The following is a 24,035-nucleotide window of genomic DNA, read 5'->3' on the forward strand; positions in this document are numbered from 1 at the left end:
CTACCTGGGGGAGCTTTGTCTGTGTCTCAGCACTTGCCCCTGCAGCCCTGCTAGAGGCCACCTGGGGGAGCTTTGTCTGTGTCTCAGCACTTGCCCCTGCAGCCCTGCTAGAGGCTACCTGGGGGAGCTTTGTCTGTGTCTCAGCACTTGCCCCTGCAGCCCTGCTAGAGGCTACCTGGGGGAGCTTTGTCTGTGTCTCAGCACTTGCCCCTGCAGCCCTGCTAGAGGCTACCTGGGGGAGCTTTGTCTGTGTGTCTGCGTCTTTGTAACAGAAATCTCCCTTCGACTGTCTTGGGGAGAAAACGCAGCTCCAGACAAGAGTGAGACACTCACCACTCACTCACCACTCACTCACCCACTCACTCACCCACCCACTCACTCACCCACTCACTCACCCACCCACTCACCCACCCACTCACTCACCCACCCACTCACTCACCCACTCACTCACCCACCCACTCACCCACCCACTCACCACTCACTCACCACTCACTCACCACTCACTCACTCACCACTCACTCACTCACTCACCACTCACTCACTCACCACTCACTCACCACTCACTCACCACTCACCACTCACTCACTCACCACTCACTCACCACTCACTCACCACTCACCACTCACTCACTCATACACTCACTCACCACTCACTCACCACTCACTCACTCACCACTCATACACTCACTCATACACTCACCTACTCACCACTCACTCACCACTCACTCACCACTCACCCACCACTCACCACTCACTCACTCATACACTCACTCATACACTCACTCACTCACCACTCACTCACCACTCACTCACCCACTCACTCACTCACCACTCACTCACCCACTCACTCACTCACTCACCCACTCACCACTCACTCACCACTCACTCACTCACCACTCACTCACCACTCACTCACTCACCACTCACTCACCACTCACTCACCCACTCACTCACTCACTCACCCACTCACCACTCACTCACCACTCACTCACCCACTCACTCACTCACTCACCCACTCACCACTCACTCACCACTCACTCACTCACCACTCACTCACCACTCACTCACTCACACACTCACCACTCACTCACTCACCACTCACTCACCACTCACTCACTCACCACTCACTCACCACTCACCACTCACTCACCACTCACTCACCACTCACTCACCACTCATACACTCACTCACCACTCACTCACCACTCACTCACCACTCACTCACCACTCACCACTCACTCACCACTCACTCACCACTCATACACTCACTCACCACTCACTCACCACTCACTCACCACTCACTCACCACTCACTCACTCACCACTCACTCACCACTCACCACTCACTCACTCACCACTCATACACTCACTCACCACTCACTCACCACTCACTCACCACTCACTCACCACTCACCACTCACTCACCACTCACTCACCACTCACTCACTCACTCACCACTCACTCACCCACTCACCACTCACTCACCACTCACTCACCACTCACTCACCACTCACCACTCACTCACCACTCACCACCACTCACTCACCACTCACTCACCACTCACCACTCACTCACCACTCACCCACCACTCACCACTCACTCACCACTCACTCACCACTCACCACTCACTCACCACTCACTCACCACTCACCACTCACTCACCACTCACCCACCACTCACCACCACTCACTCACCACTCACTCACCACTCACTCACCACTCACCACTCACTCACCACTCACTCACTCACCACTCACTCACCACTCACTCACCACTCACTCACTCACCACTCACTCACCACTCACTCACCACTCACCCACCACTCACTCACCACTCACTCACCACTCACCCACCACTCACTCACCACTCACTCACCACTCACTCACTCACCACTCACTCACCACTCACCCACCACTCACTCACCACTCACTCACTCACCACTCACTCACCACTCACTCACCACTCACACACTCACCACTCACTCACCACTCACTCACTCACCACTCACCACTCACTCACCACTCACTCACCACTCACCACTCACTCACTCACCACTCACTCACTCACCACTCACCACTCACTCACCACTCACTCACCACTCACTCACTCACCACTCACTCACCACTCACTCACTCACCACTCACTCACCACTCACTCACCACTCACTCACCACTCACTCACCCACTCACTCACCACTCACTCACCACTCACTCACTCACCACTCACTCACCACTCACTCACCACTCATACACTCACCACTCACTCACCCACTCACTCACCACTCACTCACTCACCACTCACTCACCACTCACTCACCACTCACTCACTCACCACTCACTCACCACTCACTCACCACTCACTCACCCACTCACTCACCACTCACTCACCACTCACTCACTCACCACTCACTCACTCACTCACTCACCACTCACTCACCCACTCACTCACCACTCACTCACCACTCACTCACTCACCACTCACTCACCACTCACTCACCACTCATACACTCACCACTCACCCACCCACTCATACACTCACTCACCCACTCACTCACCACTCACTCACTCACCACTCACCCACTCACTCACTCAGACACTCACTCACTCACTCACCACTCACTCACCCACCCACTCACCACTCACTCACCACTCATACACTCAGCACTCACCACTCACTCACACTCACCACTCACTCACCCACCCACTCACCACTCACTCACCACTCATACACTCAGCACTCACCACTCACTCACACTCACCACTCACTCACCACCACACTCACCACCACACTCACCACCACACTCACCACCACACTCACCACCACACTCACCACTCACTCACCACCACACTCACCACCACACTCACCACCACACTCACCACCACACTCACCACTACACTCACCACCACACTCACCACTACACTCACCACCACACTCACCACCACACTCACCACTACTACACTCATCACTACACTCACCACTACACTCACCACCACACTCACCACTACACTCACCACCACACTCACCACCACACTCACCACCACACTCACTACCACACTCACCACCACACTCACCACCACACTCACCACTACACTCACCACCACACTCACCACTACACTCACCACCACACTCACCACCACACTCACCACCACACTCACTACCACACTCACCACCACACTCACCACCACACTCACCACCACACTCACCACCACACTCACCACCACACTCACCACCACACTCACCACCACACTCACCACACTCACCACCACACTCACCACCACACTCACCACCACACTCACCACCACACTCACCACTACACTCACCACCACACTCACCACCACACTCACCACCACACTCACCACCACACTCACCACTACTACACTCATGTTGATTGCGTGTTGGATGCGTGTTGATTGCGTGTTGGTTGCGTGCTGGTTGCGTGCTGGTTGCGTGCTGGTTGCGTGCTGGTTGCGTGTTGGTTGCGTGTTGGTTGCGTGCTGGTTGCGTGCTGCTTGCGTGCTGGTTGCGTGCTGATTGCGTGCTGGTTGCGTGTTGGTTGCGTGCTGGTTGCGTGTTGGTTGCGTGCTGGTTGCGTGCTGATTGCGTGCTGGTTGCGTGCTGGTTGCGTGTTGGTTGCGTGCTGGTTGCGTGCTGGTTGCGTGCTGATTGCGTGCTGGTTGCGTGTTGGTTGCGTGCTGGTTGCGTGCTGCTTGCGTGCTGGTTGCGTGCTGGTTGCGTGCTGGTTGCGTGTTGGTTGCGTGTTGGTTGCGTGTTGGTTGCGTGCTGGTTGCGTGCTGGTTGCGTGCTGGTTGCGTGCTGGTTGCGTGCTGGTTGCGTGTTGGTTGCGTGCTGGTTGCGTGCTGGTTCCGTGTAGGTGTTGCGGTGTTTGCGTGCTGATTGCGTGTTGATTGCGTGTCGATTGCGTGCTGGTTGCGTGTCGATTGCGTGTGGTTGCGTGTAGATGTTGCGGTGGTTGCGTTGCTGCGACTGGGCGCTGTGGTGCTCGACACGGAGGCTGAGATCACGACGGTCGGAACTCGCTGCCTGTCACTCAGCACCCCAGACGCCTTGTGAGTGACACACTCACTCACCTACTCACCTACTCACTCACTCACCTACTCACTCACCTACTCACTCACCTACTCACTCACCTACTCACCTACTCACTCACCCACTCACCTACTCACTCACCTACTCACTAACTCACTCACCTACTCACTCACCTACTCACTCACTCACTCATACACTCACCTACTCACTCACCTACTCACTCACCTACTCACCTACTCACCTACCCACTCACCTACTCACTCACCTACTCACTCACCTACTCACTCACCTACTCACCCACTCACCTACTCACTCACCTACTCACTCACTCACCTACTCACTCACCTACTCACTCACCTACTCACCCACTCACCTACTCACTCACCTACTCACTCACTCACCTACTCACTCACCTACTCACTCACTCACTCATACACTCACCTACTCACTCACCTACTCACTCACCCACTGACCTACTCACCTACTCACCTACCTACTCACTCACCTACTCACTCACCTACTCACCTACTCACTCATCTACTCACCTACTCACTCACCTACTCACTCACTCATACACTCACCTACTCACCTACCTACTCACTCACCTACTCACTCACCTACTCACCTACTCACTCATCTACTCACCTACTCACTCACCTACTCACCTACTCACACACTCACCTACTCACCTACTCACTCACTCACCTACTCACTCACTCACCCACTCACCTACTCACTCACCTACTCACCTACTCACCTACTCACTCACCTACTCACTCACCTACTCACCCACTCACCTACTCACTCACTCACCTACTCACTAACTCACTCACCTACTCACTCACCTACTCACTCACTCACTCATACACTCACCTACTCACTCACCTACTCACTCACTCACTCACCTACTCACCTACTCACCTACTCACTCACCTACTCACTCACCTACTCACTCACCTACTCACCTACTCACTCACCTACTCACTCACCTACTCACTCACTCACTCATACACTCACCTACTCACTCACCTACTCACTCACCTACTCACTCACCTACTCACTCACTCACCTACTCACTAACTCACTCACCTACTCACTCACCTACTCACTCACTCACCTACTCACCTACTCACCTACTCACCTACTCACTCACCTACTCACTCACCTACTCACCCACTCACCTACTCACTCACCTACTCACTCACTCACCTACTCACTCACCTACTCACTCACTCACCTACTCACCTACTCACCTACTCACTCACCTACTCACTCACCTACTCACTCACCTACTCACTCACCTACTCACCTACTCACTCACCCACTCACCCACTCACTCACCCACTCACCTACTCACCTACTCACTCACCCACTCACCCACTCACCCACTCACTCACCTACTCACTAACTCACTCACCTACTCACTCACTCACCTACTCACTCACCTACTCACTCACCTACTCACTCACTCACTCAACTACTCACCCACTCACCTACTCACTCACTCACCTACTCACTCACCTACTCACTCACTCACCTACTCACTCACCTACTCACTCACTCACTCAACTACTCACCCACTCACCTACTCACTCACTCACCTACCTACTCACTCACCCACTCACCTACTCACCTACCTACTCACTCACTCACTCACCTACTCACTCACTCACCTACCTACTCACTCACTCACTCATACACTCACCTACTCACTCACTCACTCACCTACTCACCTACTCACCTACTCACCCACTCACCTACTCACCTACTCACTCACTCACTCACCTACTCACTCACCCACTCACCTACTCACCTACTCACCCACTCACCTACTCACCTACCTACTCACTCACTCACTCATACACTCACCTACTCACTCACCCACTCACCTACTCACCCACTCACCTACTCACTCACTCACTCACCTACTCACCTACTCACCCACTCACCTACTCACCTACCTACTCACTCACTCACTCATACACTCACCTACTCACTCACTCACCCACTCACCTACTCACTCACTCACTCACCTACTCACCTACTCACCTACTCACCCACTCACCTACTCACCTACCTACTCACTCACCCACTCACCTACTCACCTACCTACTCACTCACTCACTCATACACTCACCTACTCACTCACTCATACACTCACCTACTCACCTACTCACCCACTCACTCACTCACCTACTCACCCACTCACTCACTCACCTACTCACTCACCTACTCACCCACTCACTCACCCACTCACCTACTCACTCATCTACTCACCTACTCACCCACTCACTCACTCACCTACTCACCCACTCACTCACTCACCTACTCACTCACCTACTCACCCACTCACTCACCCACTCACCTACTCACTCATCTACTCACCTACTCACCTACTCACTCACTCACCTACTCACCTACTCACCCACTCACCTACTCACCCACTCACCTACTCACTCACTCACCTACTCACTCACTCACCTACTCACCCACTCACCTACTCACCTACTCACTCACCTACTCACTCACCTACTCACCTACTCACTCACCTACTCACTCACTCACCTACTCACCTACTCACCTACTCACTCACTCACTCATACACCCACTCACTCACCTACTCACTCACTCACTCATACACCCACTCACTCACCTACTCACCCACTCACCTACTCACTCATACACCCACTCACTCACCTACTCACCCACTCACCTACTCACCTACTCACTCACCCACTCACCTACTCACTCACCTACTCACTCACTCAACTACTCACTCACTCACCTACTCACTCACCTACTCACCTACTCACTCACACACTCACCTACTCACCTACTCACTCACCTACTCACCACTCACTCACTCACCTACTCACCCACTCACTCACCTACTCACTCACTCACCTACTCACTCACTCACCTACTCACTCACCTACTCACCTACTCACTCACTCACCTACTCACTCACCTACTCACTCACTCACCTACTCACCCACTCACCTACTCACCCACTCGCTCACTCACTCATACACTCACCTACTCACTCACCTACTCACTCACCTACTCACCTACTCACTCACCTACTCACTCACTCATACACTCACCTACTCACCTACCTACTCACTCACCTACTCACCACTCACTCACTCACTCACCTACTCACTCACTCACCTACTCACCTACTCACCTACTCACTCACTCACCTAATCACTCACTCACCTACTCACTCACCTACTCACTCACTCACTCACCTACTCACCTACTCACCCACTCACCTACTCACCCACTCACCTACTCACTCACTCACCTACTCACCTACTCACTCACTCACCTACTCACCTACTAACCCACTCACCTACTCACTCACTCACCTACTCACTCACCTACTCACCACTCACTCACTCACCTACTCACTCACTCACCTACTCACTCACCTACTCACTCACTCATACACTCACCTACTCACCTACCTACTCACTCACCTACTCACCACTCACTCACTCACCTACTCACTCACTCACCTACTCACTCACTCACCTACTCACCTACTCTCTCACCTACTCACTCACCTACTCACTCACCCACCCACCCACTCACCTACTCACTCACTCATACACTCACCTACTCACCTACCTACTCACTCACCTACTCACCCACTCACCTACTCACTCACCCACTCACTCACTCACCTACTCACTCACCTACTCACTCACTCATACACCCACTCACTCACCTACTCACCTACTCACTCACCTACTCACGCATACACTCACTCACCTACTCACCTACTCACTCACTCATACACTCACCTACACACTCACCTACTCACCTACTCACTCACCCACTCATACACTCAGCAAGCCAGACACCTTGTGAGAGACCTACTCACTCACCTACTCACCTACTCACCTACTCACTCATACACTCACTCACTCACCTACTCACTCACTCACTCACCTACCTTACTCACCTACTCACTCACCCACTCACTCACCCACTCACTCACCCACTCACTCACTCACCTACTCACTCACCTACTCACTCACCCACTCACTCACCCACTCAGCACCCCAGACACCTACTCACTCACCTACTCACTCACCTACCTACTCACCTACTCACTCACTCACCTACTCACTCACCCACTCACCCACTCACCTACTCACCCACTCACCTACTCACTCACCTACCTACTCACCTACTCACTCACTCACTCACCTACTCACTCACCCACTCACCCACTCACCCACTCACCTACTCACTCACCTACCTACTCACTCACTCACCTACTCACTCATCTACTCACTCACTCACCTACTCACTCACCCACTCACCTACTCACTCACCTACTCACCCACTCACCTACTCACTCACCTACCTACTCACTCACTCACCTACTCACTCATCTACTCACTCACTCACCTACTCACTCACCTACTCACTCACTCACTCACCTACTCACCCACCCACCCACTCACTCACTCACTCACTCACCCACTCACCCACTCACTCACCCACTCACCCACTCACTCACCCACTCACCCACTCACCCACTCACCTACTCACTCACCTACCTACTCACTCACTCACCTACTCACTCATCTACTCACTCACTCACCTACTCACTCACCCACTCACCTACTCACTCACCTACTCACCCACTCACCTACTCACTCACCTACCTACTCACTCACTCACCTACTCACTCATCTACTCACTCACTCACCTACTCACTCACCTACTCACTCACTCACTCACCTACTCACCCACCCACCCACTCACTCACTCACTCACCTACTCACTCACTCACTCACCCACTCACTCACCCACTCACTCACTCACCCACTCACCTACTCACTCACCTACTCACTCACTCACCTACTCACTCACCTACTCACTCACTCACCTACTCACTCACTCACCTACTCACCCACCCACTCACTCACTCACCCACCCACTCACTCACTCACCCACTCACTCACTCACCCACTCACTCATCTACCCTAACACAGTAAGGAAGTGGACCACGACTTCTGTCTGTGTCTCTGTGTGTCACAGTGAGGAGGTGGACCACGGCTTCTGTCTGTGTCTCTGTGTGTCACAGTGAGGAGGTGGACCACGGCTTCTGTCTGTGTCTCTGTGTGTCACAGTGAGGAGGTGGACCACGACTTCTGTCTCACCCTGGAGGTGTATTCTTCCTGTCTGGGTCTGGTGGGGTCCGATGGACGCGACTGGAGGCCGTGCGAGGGACAGGCGGAGACACGGGGACACGAAAACAGAGACACGGGGACACAGAGACAGAGGTGATACACGGGGACAGAGACACAGAGACACGGAAACAGAGACACGGGGACACAGAGACAGAGGTGACACACGGAGACACAGGGACACGGAGTGACGTGGTGAATGACGTGGTGAGTGGGTGAGTGGGTGGGTGGGTGGGTGAGTGAGTGGGTGAGTGAGTGAGTGAGTGGGTGAGTGAGTGAGTGGGTGAGTGGGTGGGTGGGTGAGTGAGTGGGTGGGTGGGTGGGTGAGTGAGTGAGTGAGTGGGTGGGTGGGTGAGTGAGTGGGTGGGTGAGTGGGTGGGTGAGTGAGTGAGTGGGTGGGTGAGTGAGTGAGTGAGTGGGTGAGTGGGTGGGTGAGTGAGTGAGTGGGTGGGTGAGTGAGTGAGTGGGTGAGTGGGTGAGGGGTGGGTGAGTGAGTGGGTGAGTGAGTGAGTGGGTGGGTGGGTGGGTGAGTGAGTGAGTGGGTGGGTGAGTGAGTGAGTGGGTGAGTGGGTGGAGGGTGGGTGAGTGAGTGGGGTGAGTGAGTGAGTGGGTGGGTGAGTTAGTGGGTGGGGTGGGTGGGGTGAGTGAGTGGGTGGGGTGGGTGAGTGAGTGAGTGGGTGAGTGGGTGAGGGGTGAGTGAGTGAGTGGGTGAGGGGTGGGTGAGGTGAGTGGGTGAGTGAGTGAGTGGGGTGGGTGAGTGAGTGAGTGGGTGAGTGGGTGAGGGGTGGGTGAGTGAGTGGGTGAGTGAGTGAGTGGGTGGGTGGGTGAGTGAGTGAGTGGGTGGGTGGGTGGGTGAGTGAGTGAGTGAGTGAGTGGGTGGGTGAGTGGGTGGGTGGGTGGGTGGGTGGGTGAGTGAGTGAGTGAGTGAGTGAGTGGGTGAGTGAGTGAGTGAGTGGGTGAGTGGGTGAGTGGGTGGGTGGGTGAGTGGGTGGGTGGGTGGGGTGAGTGATGTGGGTGGGTGGGTGAGTGAGTGAGTGGGCGAGTGAGTGAGGGGTGGGTGAGTGAGTGGGTGAGTGAGTGGGTGAGTGGGGTGAGTGAGTGAGTGGGTGAGTGAGTGGGTGAGTGGGTGAGTGAGTGAGTGGGTGGGGTGGGTGAGTGAGTGAGTGGGTGAGTGGGTGGGTGAGTGAGTGAGTGAGTGGGTGGGTGAGTGGGTGGGTGAGTGAGTGAGTGAGTGGGTGAGTGGGTGGGGTGGGTGAGTGGGTGGGTGGGGTGAGTGACGTGGGTGGGTGGGTGAGTGAGTGGGTGGGGTGAGTGAGTGAGTGAGTGGTGGGTGGGTGGGGTGAGTGAGTGAGTGGTGAGTGAGTGGGTGGGTGGGTGAGGGGTGAGTGAGTGAGTGGGTGGGTGAGTGGGTGGGTAAGTGAGTGAGTGGGTGAGTGAGTGGGTGAGTGGGTGGGTGGGTGAGTGAGTGAGTGGGTGGGTGAGTGAGTGAGTGGGTGAGTGGGTGAGGGGTGGGGTGAGTGAGGGTGAGTGAGTGAGTGAGTGAGTGAGTGGGTGAGTGAGTGAGTGAGTGAGTGGGTGGGTGAGTGGGTGGGTGAGTGGTGAGTGAGTGAGTGAGTGAGTGAGTGAGTGGGTGAGTGGGTGGGGTGGGTGAGTGGGTGGGTGGGTGGGTGAATGATGTGGGTGGGTGGGTGGGTGAGTGAGTGAGTGGGTGGGTGAGTGAGTGGAGTGAGTGGGGTGAGTGAGGGAGTGGTGTGAGTGAGTGGGTGAGTGAGTGGGTGAGTGAGTGAGTGGGTGAGTGGGTGAGTGAGTGAGTGGGTGGGTGGGTGGGTGAGTGAGTGAGTGGGTGAGTGGGTGGGTGAGTGAGTGGGTGAGTGAGTGTGGGTGAGTGAGTTGAGTGAGTGGGTGAGTGAGTGGGTGAGTGGGTGGGTGGGTGAGTGGGTGGGTGGGTGGGTGAGTGAGTGACGCGTGGTGGGTGGGTGAGTGAGTGGGTGGGTGAGTGAGTGAGTGAGTGAGTGGGGTGGGTGGGTGAGTGAGTGAGTGAGTGGGTGAGTGAGTGGGTGAGTGGGTGAGTGAGTGGGTGGGTGGGTGGGTGAGTGGGTGAGTGGGTGAGGGGTGGGTGAGTGAGTGGGTGAGTGAGTGAGTGAGTGAGTGGGTGGGTGGGTGAGTGAGTGAGTGTGTGGGTGGGTGTGTGAGTGAGTGGGTGAGTGGGTGAGGGGTGGGTGAGTGAGTGGGTGAGTGAGTGAGTGGGTGGGTGAGTGTGTGAGTGGGTGGGTGGGTGAGTGAGGTGAGTGAGTGGGTGGGTGAGTGGGTGGGTGAGTGAGTGAGTGAGTGGGTGGGTGAGTGAGTGGGTGAGTGGGTGGGTGGGTGAGTGGGTGGGTGGGTGGGTGGTGATGTGGGTGGGTGGGTGAGTGAGTGGGTGGGTGGGTGGAGTGTGTGGGTGAGTGGGTGAGTGAGTGAGGGGTGGGTGAGTGAGTGGGTGGTGAGTGGTGGGTGGTGGGTGGTGGTGAGTGGGTGGGTGGGTGGGTGAGTGAGTGGGTGAGTGGTGGGTGAGTGAGTGGGTGATGGTGGGTGAGTGGTGGTGGAGTGGGTGAGTGATGTGGGTGAGTGGGTGGGTGGGTGAGTGGGTGGGTGGGTGGGGTGAGTGACGTGGGTGGGTGGGTGAGTGAGTGGGTGGGTGAGTGAGTGAGTGGTGGGTGAGTGAGTGGGTGAGTGGGTGGGTGAGTGGGTGGGTGAGTGGGTGAGTGGAGTGAGGGGTGGGGTGAGTGAGTGAGTGAGTGGGTGGGTGAGTGAGGTGAGTGGGGTGAGTGAGTGAGTGAGTGGGTGAGTGAGTGAGTGAGTGGATGAGTGGGTGGGTGAGTGAGTGAGTGAGTGAGTGAGTGAGTGGGTGGGTGGGTGAGTGGGTGGGTGAGTGAGTGAGTGGTGGGTGAGTGGGTGGGTGAGTGGGGGGTGTGAGTGAGTGAGTGAGTGAGTGGGTGGGTGGGAGTGAGTGGGTGGGTGAGTGAGTGAGTGTGTGGGTGAGTGAGTGAGTGGGTGGGTGGGTGAGTGAGTGAGTGAGTGGGTGAGTGGGGTGGGGTGGGTGGGTGAGTGACGTGGGTGGGTGGGTGAGTGAGTGGGTGGGTGAGTGAGTGAGTGGGTGGGTGGGTGGGTGAGTGAGTGGTGGGTGAGTGAGTGGGTGGGTGGGTGAGTGGGTGGGTGGGTGAGTGAGTGAGTGGGTGGGTGGGTGAGTGGGTGGGTGGGTGAGTGAGTGAGTGAGTGGGTGGGTGAGTGGGTGGGTGAGTGGGTGGGTGGGTGGGTGAGGTGAGTGAGTGAGTGGGTGGGTGAGTGGGTGGGTGGGTGGGTGAGTGAGTGAGTGAGTGGGTGGGTGAGTGGGTGGGTGGGTGGGTGAGTGAGTGAGTGAGTGGGTGGGTGGGTGAGTGGGTGGGTGAGTGAGTGAGTGAGTGAGTGGGTGGGTGGGTGAGTGAGTGAGTGAGTAAGTGGGTGGAGTGAGTGAGTGAGTGGGTGGGTGAGTGAGTGAGTGAGTGATTGAGTGGATGAGTGAGTGAGTGAGTGGGTGGGTGGGTGAGTGAGTGAGTGGGTGGGTGAGTGGGTGGGTGGGTGAGTGAGTGAGTGAGTGAGTGAGTGAGTGGGTGGGTGAGTGGGTGGGTGGGTGGGTGAGTGAGTGAGTGAGTGGGTGGGTGGGTGGGTGAGTGGGTGGGTGAGTGAGTGAGTGAGTGGGTGGGTGAGTGGGTGAGTGAGTGAGTGGGTGAGTGAGTGAGTGGGTGAGTGAGTGAGTGGGTGAGTGAGTGGGTGGGTGGGTGGGTGAGCGAGTGGGTGGGTGGGTGAGTGAGTGGGTGGGTGGGTGAGTGAGTGGGTGGGTGGGTGAATGAGTGGGTGGGTGAGTGAGTGAGTGGGTGGGTGAGTGAGTGAGTGAGTAAGTGGGTGAGTGAGTGAGTGAGTGGGTGGGTGAGTGAGTGAGTGAGTGAGTGATTGAGTGGGTGAGTGAGTGAGTGAGTGGGTGGGTGAGTGAGTGGGTGGGTGGGTGAGTGAGTGAGTGAGTGGAGTGAGTGGGTGGGTGAGTGGGTGGGTGAGTGGGTGGGTGGGTGAGTGGGTGGGTGGGTGGGTGAGTGGGTGGGTGAGTGGGTGAGTGAGTGAGTGAGTGGGTGGGTGAGTGAGTGAGTGAGTGGGTGAGTGATGAGTGGGTGAGTGGTGAGTGACGTGGTGAGTTTGTTGTTGTGCACAGGGAGGTGAAGTATGTCCTGGTGGCTCAAACGACGCTCACCCTTCAAGACGTTCAACCTCACCTCGCCACTCACCAACTCATCCCCACCTCAGCCGGTGAGCATCACTCACCACTCACTCACCGCTCACCCACTCACTCACTCACTCACCCACTCACTCACCCACTCACCACTCACCAACTCACTCACCCACTCACTCACCCACTCACTCACCCACTCACTCACCCACTCACCACTCACCAACTCACTCACCCACTCACTCACCCACTCACTCACCCCACTCACTCACTCACTCACCACTCTCACTCACCACTCACCCACCCACTCACCCACCCACTCACCCACCAACTCACCCACTCACCCACTCACTCACCCACCCACTCACCCACTCACTCACCTACTCACTCACTCACTGACTCACTCACTCACCTACCAACCCACCCACTCACTCACTCACTCACTCACCCACCCACTCACTCACCCACCCACTCACTCACCCCTCACTCACCACTCACTCACTCACCCACTCACTCACTCACTCACCCACCCACTCACTCACCCACCCACTCACTCACCCCTCACTCACCACTCACTCACTCACTCACCCACTCACTCACTCACTCACCTACTCACTCACCCACCCACCCACCCACTCACTCACCCACCCACTCACTCACTCACCCAACGACTCACTCACTCACCCACTCACTCACTCACCCACTCACCACTCACTCACCCAACGACTCACTCACTCACCTACTCACTCACCCAACGACTCACCCACCCACTCACCCACTCACCTACTCACTCACCTACTCACCCACCCACTCACTCACCCAACGACTCACTCACTCACCCACTCACTCACTCACCCACTCACCACTCACTCACCCAACGACTCACTCACTCACCTACTCACTCACCCAACGACTCACCCACCCACTCACCCGCTCACCTACTCACTCACCTACTCACCCACCCACTCACCCACTCACTCACCCACTCACTCACCCAACGACTCACTCACCCACTCACCCACCCACTCACTCACCACTCACTCACCACTCACTCACTCACCCTCCCACTCACCCACTCACCCACCCACCCACTCACCCACCAACTCACCCACTCACCCACTCACCCACCTACTCACCCACTCACTCACTTACCCACCCACTCATTCACTCACCCACTCACCCACCCACTCACCCACTCACCCACCCACTCACCCACCCACCCACTCACTCACCCACCCACCCACTCACCCACCTACTCACCCACTCACTCACTTACCCACCCACTCACCCACTCACCCAGCTACTCACCCACCCACTCACCCACCCACTCACCCACTCACCCACCTACTCACCCACTCACTCACCCACTCACCCACCCACTCACTCACCCACCCACCCACTCACTCACTCACCCACCCACTCACCCACTCACCCACCTACTCACCCACTCACTCACTTACCCACCCACCCACTCACCCACCCACTCACCCACTCACCCACCTACTCACCCACTCACTCACTTACCCACCCACTCACTCACCCACCCACTCACCCACTCACCCACCTACTCACCCACTCACTCACTTACCCACCCACTCACTCACCCACCCACTCACCCACTCACCCACCTACTCACCCACTCACTCACTTACCCACCCACCCACTCACCCACCCACTCACCCACTCACCCACCTACTCACCCACTCACTCACCCACTCACCCACCCACTCACTCACCCACCCACCCACTCACTCACCCACCCACTCACCCACTCACCCACCTACTCACCCACCCACTCACCCACTCACCCACCTACTCACCCACTCACTCACTTACCCACTCACCCACCCACTCACTCACCCACTCACCCACCTACTCACCCACTCACTCACTACCCACTCACTCACCCACTCACCCACCTACTCACCCACTCACTCACTTACCCACTCACCCACCCACTCACTCACCCACCCACCCACTCACTCACCCACCCACTCACCCACTCACCCACCTACTCACCCACTCACTCACTTACCCACCCACCCACTCACCCACCCACTCACCCACTCACCCACCTACTCACCCACTCACTCACTTACCCACTCACCCACCCACTCACTCACCCACTCACTCACCCACTCACCCACCTACTCACCCACTCACTCACTTACCCACTCACCCACCCACTCACTCACCCACCCACCCACTCACTCACCCACCCACTCACCCACTCACCCACCTACTCACCCACTCACTCACTTACCCACCCACCCACTCACCCACCCACTCACCCACTCACCCACCTACTCACCCACTCACTCACTTACCCACTCACCCACCCACTCACTCACCCACTCACTCACCCACTCACCCACCTACTCACCCACTCACTCACTTACCCACTCACCCACCCACTCACTCACCCACCCACCCACTCACTCACCCACCCACTCACCCACTCACCCACCTACTCACCCACTCACTCACTTACCCACCCACCCACTCACCCACCCACTCACCCACTCACCCACCTACTCACCCACTCACTCACTTACCCACTCACCCACCCACTCACTCACCCACTCACTCACCCACTCACCCACCTACTCACCCACTCACTCACTTACCCACTCACCCACCCACTCACTCACCCACCCACCCACTCACTCACCCACCCACTCACCCACTCACCCACCTACTCACCCACTCACTCACTTACCCACCCACCCACTCACCCACCCACTCACCCACTCACCCACCTACTCACCCACTCACTCACTTACCCACTCACCCACCCACTCACTCACCCACTCACTCACCCACTCACCCACCTACTCACCCACTCACTCACTTACCCACTCACCCACCCACTCACTCACCCACCCACCCACTCACTCACCCACCCACTCACCCACTCACCCACCTACTCACCCACTCACTCACTTACCCACCCACCCACTCACCCACCCACTCACCCACTCACCCACCTACTCACCCACTCACTCACTTACCCACTCACCCACCCACTCACTCACCCACTCACTCACCCACTCACCCACCTACTCACCCACTCACTCACTTACCCACTCACCCACCCACTCACTCACCCACCCACCCACTCACTCACCCACCCACTCACCCACTCACCCACCTACTCACCCACTCACTCACTTACCCACCCACCCACTCACCCACCCACTCACCCACTCACCCACCTACTCACCCACTCACTCACTTACCCACCCACCCACTCACCCACCCACTCACCCACTCACCCACCTACTCACCCACTCACTCACTCACCCACTCACTCACCCACTCACTCACCCACTCACTCACCCACTCACTCCTCACCCACTCACTCACCCACTCACCCACCTACTCACCCACTCACTCACTCACCCACTCACTCACCCACCCACTCACTCACCCACTCACTCACTCACTCACTCACCCACCTACTCACCCACTCACTCACTTACCCACTCACCCACCCACTCACTCACCCACTCACTCACCCACTCACCCACCTACTCACCCACTCACTCACTTACCCACTCACCCACCCACTCACTCACCCACCCACCCACTCACTCACCCACCCACTCACCCACTCACCCACCTACTCACCCACTCACTCACTTACCCACCCACCCACTCACCCACCCACTCACCCACTCACCCACCTACTCACCCACTCACTCACTTACCCACTCACCCACCCACTCACTCACCCACTCACTCACCCACTCACCCACCTACTCACCCACTCACTCACTTACCCACTCACCCACCCACTCACTCACCCACCCACCCACTCACTCACCCACCCACTCACCCACTCACCCACCTACTCACCCACTCACTCACTTACCCACCCACCCACTCACCCACCCACTCACCCACTCACCCACCTACTCACCCACTCACTCACTTACCCACTCACCCACCCACTCACTCACCCACTCACTCACCCACTCACCCACCTACTCACCCACTCACTCACTTACCCACTCACCCACCCACTCACTCACCCACCCACCCACTCACTCACCCACCCACTCACCCACTCACCCACCTACTCACCCACTCACTCACTTACCCACCCACCCACTCACCCACCCACTCACCCACTCACCCACCTACTCACCCACTCACTCACTTACCCACCCACCCACTCACCCACCCACTCACCCACTCACCCACCTACTCACCCACTCACTCACTCACCCACTCACTCACCCACTCACTCACCCACTCACTCACCCACTCACTCACCCACTCACTCACCCACTCACCCACCTACTCACCCACTCACTCACTCACCCACTCACTCACCCACTCACTCACCCACTCACTCACCCACTCACCCACCTACTCACCCACTCACTCACACCCACTCACTCACCCACTCACTCACCCACTCACTCACCCACTCACCCACCTACTCACCCACTCACTCACTCACTCACCCACTCACTCCGTGTCTCCCCGTGTCTCCCCGTGTCTCACCGTGTCTCCCCGTGTCTCCCCTTGTCCCCAGCTGTGTCTCCCTGTCTCCCCGTCGTGAGCTGTGTCTCCCCGTGTCTCACTGTCTCCCCGTGTCTCCCCGTGTCTCCCCGTGTCTCACTGTGTCTCCCCTTGTCCCCAGCTGTGTCTCCCTGTCTTCCCGTCGTGAGCTGTGTCTCCCCGTGTCTCCCCGTGTCTCACTGTGTCTCCCCGTGTCTCACCGTGTCTCCCCGTGTCTCCCCTTGTCCCCAGCTGTGTCTCCCTGTCTTCCCGTCGTGAGCTGTGTCTCCCCGTGTCTCCCCGTGTCTCACTGTGTCTCCCCGTGTCTCACCGTGTCTCCCCTTGTCCCCAGCAGTGTCTCCCTGTCTCCCCATCGTGAGCTGTGTCTCCCTGTCCCCAGCTGTGTCTCCGTGTCTCCCCGTGTCTCACTGTGTCTCCCTGTCCCCAGCAGTGTCTCCCTGTCTCCCCATCGTGAGCTGTGTCTCCCTGTCTCCCCGTCGTGAGCTGTGTCTCCCCGTGTCTCACTGTGTCTCCCCGTGTCTCCCCGTGTCCCCAGCTGTGTCTCCCTGTGTCTCCCCGTGTCTCCCCGTGTCTCCCCGTGTCTCACTGTGTCTCACCGTGTCTCCCCGTGTCTCCCCGTATCTCCCTGTCCCCAGCTGTGTCTCCGTGTCTCCCCGTGTCTCCCCGTGTCTCCCCGTGTCTCCCCGTGTCTCTCCGTGTCTCCCCGTGTCTCACCGTGTCTCCCCTTGTCTCCCCTTGTCCCCAGCTGTGTCTCCGTGTCTCCCTGTGTCTCCCCGTGTCTCCCCGTGTCTCCCCGTATCTCCCTGTCCCCAGCTGTGTCTCCGTGTCTCCCCGTGTCTCCCCGTGTCTCCCCGTGTCTCCCCTTGTCTCCCCTTGTCCCCAGCTGTGTCTCCGTGTCTCCCTGTGTCTCCCCGTGTCTCCCCGTGTCTCCCCGTATCTCCCTGTCCCCAGCTGTGTCTCCGTGTCTCCCCGTGTCTCCCCGTGTCTCCCCGTGTCTCCCCTTGTCTCCCCTTGTCCCCAGCTGTGTCTCCGTGTCTCCCTGTGTCTCCCCGTGTCTCCCCGTGTCTCCCCGTATCTCCCTGTCCCCAGCTGTGTCTCCGTGTCTCCCCGTGTCTCCCCGTGTCTCCCCGTGTCTCTCCGTGTCTCCCCGTGTCTCCCCGTGTCTCACCGTGTCTCCCTGTCCCCAGCAGTGTCTCCCTGTCTCCCCATCGTGAGCTGTGTCTCCCTGCGACTCTCGGCGCTACCAAGCTGCGTGTCCACAGACTCCGTCTCAGGGTGGATCAGTGTTCAGGTAGTCACCCACTCACCACTCGCTCACCCACTCGCTCACCCACTCGCTCACCAAACTCACTCACCACTCGCTCACCACTCGCTCACCCACTCACTCACTCACTCATCACTCGCTCACCACTCGCTCACTCACTCACCCACTCACTCACCACTCGCTCACCACACTCACCACTCGCTCACCACACTCACTCACCACTCGCTCACCCACTCACTCACCAAACTCACTCACCACTCGCTCACCACTCGCTCACCCACTCGCTCACTCACTCAGACACCCACTCACCCACTCACTCACTCACCACTCGCTCACAACTCGCTCACTCACTCACCCACTCACTCACCACTCGCTCACCACACTCACCACTCGCTCACTCACTCACCCACTCACTCAGACACTCGCTCACCACTCACTCACCCACTCACTCACTCACCACTCACTCACCCACTCACTCACCACTCACTCACCACACTCACTCACCACTCACCCACTCACCACTCGCTCACTCACTCACCCACTCACTCAGACACTCGCTCACCACTCACTCACCCACTCACTCACCACTCGCTCACCACACTCACCACTCGCTCACCACTCGCTCACCCACTCGCTCACTCACTCAGACACCCACTCACCCACTCACTCACTCATCACTCGCTCACCACTCGCTCACTCACTCACCCACTCACTCACCACTCGCTCACCACACTCACCACTCACTCACCACTCACTCACCCACTCGCTCACCACTCTCGCTCACCAACTCACCCACTCAAATGCTCACCACTCACCCACTCACTCACTCACCCACTCACTCACCACTCACTCACCCACTCGCTCACCACTCGCTCACTCACCCACCCACTCACTCACTCACCCACTCACTCACCCACTCACTCACCCACTCACCACTCGCTCACTCACCAAACTCACCACTCGCTCACCACGCTCACCACTCACTCACTCACCACTCACTCACCCACTCACTCACTCAGACACTCGCTCACCACTCACTAACTCACCACACTCACCACTCGCTCACCCACTCACTCGCTCACCCACTCACCCACTCACTCATCCACTCAGACACTCACTCACCCACTCACTCACCCACTCGCTCACCACGCTCACCACTCACTCACCACTCACTCACCACTCGCTCACCCACTCACCCACTCACTCACCCACTCACCCACTCACTCACCCACTCACTCACTCACTCACCCACTCACTCACTCACCCACTCACTCACTCACTCACCACTCACTCACTCAGACACTCACCAACTCACTCACTCACACACTCGCTCACCCACTCACTCACCCACTCGCTCACCCACTCACTCACCCACTCACTCACCCACTCACTCACTCACCCACTCACTCACCCACTCACTCAGACACTCACTCACCCACTCAGACACTCACTCACCCACTCACTCACCCACTCGCTCACCCACTCACTCACTCACCAACTCGCTCACCCACTCGCTCACCCACTGAGTGGGTGAGTGTCCAAGTGTGTGAGTGTGTGTCTGAGTGAGTGAGTGAGTTGGTGAGTGGTGAGTGTCTGAGTGAGTGAGTTGGTGAGTGGTGAGTGTCTCAGTGAGTGAGTGAGTGGTGAGTGAGTGAGAGTGGTGAGTGTATGAGTGAGTGAGTGAGTGGTGAGTGTGTGGTGAGTGAGAGTGGTGAGTGTGTGGTGAGTAGCGAACAGACTCACTGTGGAGCCGTATGCACTGTGTGCTGAGTGAGTGTGTGAGTGAGTGACTGAGTGTATGAGTGACTGAGTGTATGAGTGAGTGAGTGAGTGTCTGACTGAGTGAGTGTCTGAGTGAGTGAGTGTCTGACTGAGTGAGTGTCTGACTGAGTGAGTGTATGAGTGAGTGAGTGTATGAGTGAGTGAGTGTCTGACTGAGTGAGTGTCTGACTGAGTGAGTGTGTGGTGAGTAGCGAACAGACTCACGATGGAGCCGTATGCACTGTGTGCTGAGTGAGTGTGTGAGTGAGTGACTGAGTGTATGAGTGACTGAGTGTATGAGTGAGTGAGTGTGTGAGTGAGTGAGTGTCTGACTGAGTGAGTGTCTGAGTGAGTGAGTGTCTGACTGAGTGAGTGTCTGAGTGAGTGAGTGTCTGACTGAGTGAGTGTGTGGTGAGTAGCGAACAGACTCACTGTGGAGGCGTATGCACTGTGTGCTGAGTGAGTGTGTGAGTGAGTGACTGAGTGTATGAGTGACTGAGTGTATGAGTGAGTGAGTGAGTGACTGAGTGTATGAGTGAGTGAGTGTGTGAGTGAGTGAGTGAGTGTCTGACTGAGTGAGTGTCTGAGTGAGTGAGTGTCTGACTGAGTGAGTGTCTGAGTGAGTGAGTGTCTGACTGAGTGAGTGTGTGGTGAGTAGCGAACAGACTCACGATGGAGCCGTATGCACTGTGTGCTGAGTGAGTGTGTGAGTGAGTGACTGAGTGTATGAGTGACTGAGTGTATGAGTGAGTGAGTGTGTGAGTGAGTGAGTGAGTGTCTGACTGAGTGAGTGTCTGAGTGAGTGAGTGTCTGACTGAGTGAGTGTCTGAGTGAGTGAGTGTCTGACTGAGTGAGTGTGTGGTGAGTAGCGAACAGACTCACTGTGGAGGCGTATGCACTGTGTGCTGAGTGAGTGAGTGAGTGTCTGACTGAGTGAGTGTCTGAGTGAGTGAGTGTCTGACTGAGTGAGTGTGTGGTGAGTAGCGAACAGACTCACTGTGGAGGCGTATGCACTGTGTGCTGAGTGAGTGTGTGAGTGAGTGACTGAGTGTATGAGTGACTGAGTGTATGAGTGAGTGAGTGAGTGACTGAGTGTGTGAGTGAGTGAGTGTGTGAGTGAGTGAGTGAGTGTCTGACTGAGTGAGTGTCTGAGTGAGTGAGTGTCTGACTGAGTGAGTGTCTGACTGAGTGAGTGTCTGAGTGAGTGAGTGTCTGACTGAGTGAGTGTGTGGTGAGTAGCGAACAGACTCACGATGGAGCCGTATGCACTGTGTGCTGAGTGAGTGTGTGAGTGAGTGACTGAGTGTATGAGTGACTGAGTGTATGAGTGAGTGAGTGTGTGAGTGAGTGAGTGAGTGTCTGACTGAGTGAGTGTCTGAGTGAGTGAGTGTCTGACTGAGTGAGTGTCTGAGTGAGTGAGTGTCTGACTGAGTGAGTGTGTGGTGAGTAGCGAACAGACTCACTGTGGAGGCGTATGCACTGTGTGCTGAGTGAGTGTGTGAGTGAGTGACTGAGTGTATGAGTGACTGAGTGTATGAGTGAGTGAGTGTGTGAGTGAGTGAGTGAGTGTCTGACTGAGTGAGTGTCTGAGTGAGTGAGTGTCTGACTGAGTGAGTGTGTGGTGAGTAGCGAACAGACTCACTGTGGAGCCGTATGCACTGTGTGCTGAGTGAGTGTGTGAGTGAGTGACTGAGTGTATGAGTGACTGAGTGTATGAGTGAGTGAGTGAGTGTCTGACTGAGTGAGTGTCTGAGTGAGTGAGTGTCTGACTGAGTGAGTGTCTGACTGAGTGAGTGTATGAGTGAGTGAGTGTATGAGTGAGTGAGTGTCTGACTGAGTGAGTGTCTGACTGAGTGAGTGTGTGGTGAGTGAGTGAGAGTGGTGAGTGTATGAGTGAGTGAGTGAGTGGTGAGTGTGTGGTGAGTGAGAGTGGTGAGTGTGTGGTGAGTAGCGAACAGACTCACGATGGAGCCGTATGCACTGTGTGCTGAGTGAGTGTGTGAGTGAGTGACTGAGTGTATGAGTGACTGAGTGTATGAGTGAGTGAGTGTGTGAGTGAGTGAGTGTCTGACTGAGTGAGTGTCTGAGTGAGTGAGTGAGTGTCTGACTGAGTGTGTGAGTGAGTGAGTGAGTGTCTGACTGAGTGAGTGTCTGAGTGAGTGAGTGTCTGACTGAGTGAGTGTGTGGTGAGTAGCGAACAGACTCGCTGTGGAGCCGTATGCACTGTGTGCTGAGTGAGTGTCTGAGTGAGTGAGTGAGTGTGTGAGTGAGTGAGTGTATGAGTGAGTGAGTGTATGAGTGAGTGAGTGAGTGTGTGAGTGAGTGAGTGTCTGACTGAGTGAGTGTCTGACTGAGTGAGTGTGTGGTGAGTAGCGAACAGACTTGCTGTGGAGCCGTATGCACTGCGTGGTGAGGGGCTCCGCTCTGCGCTGCTTCTACGCACCACTGGAGCTCCAGGCTGGAGTGGAGCCTTCGGAGAGTCTCTGCCTCACCAGGGTGAGTGGGGGGGGGGGGGTCTGGGCCTCCCCTAGGTCGACTCAGCCTCAAATGAGTCACGTGGTGGTGGTGGTGGTGGGGGTGGTGGTGGTGGTGGTGGTAGAGGTGATGGTGGTGATGGTGGAGGTGATGGTGGTGGTGGTGATGGTGGTGGTGATGGTGGAGGTGGTGGTGGTGGTGATGGTGATGGTGGTGGTGGTGATGGTGGGGGTGGTGGTGGTGATGGTGGGGGTGGTGGAGGTGATGGTGGTGGTGGTGATGGTGGTGGTGGTGATGGTGGGGGTGGTGGTGGTGGTGATGGTGGTGGTGGTGGTGATGGTGGTGGTGGTGATGGTGGGGGTGGTGATGGTGGGGGTGGTGGTGGTGGTGATGGTGGGGGTGGTGGTGGGGGTGGTGGTGGTAGAGGTGATGATGGTGATGGTGATGGTGGTGATGGTGGTGGTGGTGATGGTGGTGGTGGTGATGGTGGGGGTGGTGGTGGTGATGGTGGGGGTGGTGGA

General features: G+C 56.8%; 2 long non-coding RNA genes across 2 annotated transcripts in view; both read left to right on the forward strand.

Moving 5' to 3' along the window:
• The first annotated feature begins 3,949 nt into the window (after window positions 1–3,949).
• Window positions 3,950–18,384, forward strand: LOC144955101 (uncharacterized). The gene is made up of 4 exons (XR_013641503.1): window positions 3,950–4,063; window positions 9,194–9,346; window positions 13,470–13,564; window positions 18,349–18,384. It is a non-coding gene; the product is annotated as an uncharacterized LOC144955101 (long non-coding RNA).
• Window positions 18,385–19,211: 827 nt separating this feature from the next.
• LOC144955102 (uncharacterized) overlaps window positions 19,212–24,035 on the forward strand; it is a 6,870-nt gene continuing 2,046 nt past the window's right edge. The window contains exons 1-2 of the long non-coding RNA XR_013641504.1: window positions 19,212–19,305; window positions 23,413–23,535. This is a non-coding gene — a long non-coding RNA (uncharacterized LOC144955102). The remainder of the gene's footprint in view (window positions 19,306–23,412; window positions 23,536–24,035) is intronic.

The sequence above is a fragment of the Lampetra fluviatilis genome, unplaced genomic scaffold, assembly GCF_964198595.1.
Source record: "Lampetra fluviatilis unplaced genomic scaffold, kcLamFluv1.1 SCAFFOLD_1064, whole genome shotgun sequence".
NCBI lineage: Eukaryota > Metazoa > Chordata > Hyperoartia > Petromyzontiformes > Petromyzontidae > Lampetra > Lampetra fluviatilis.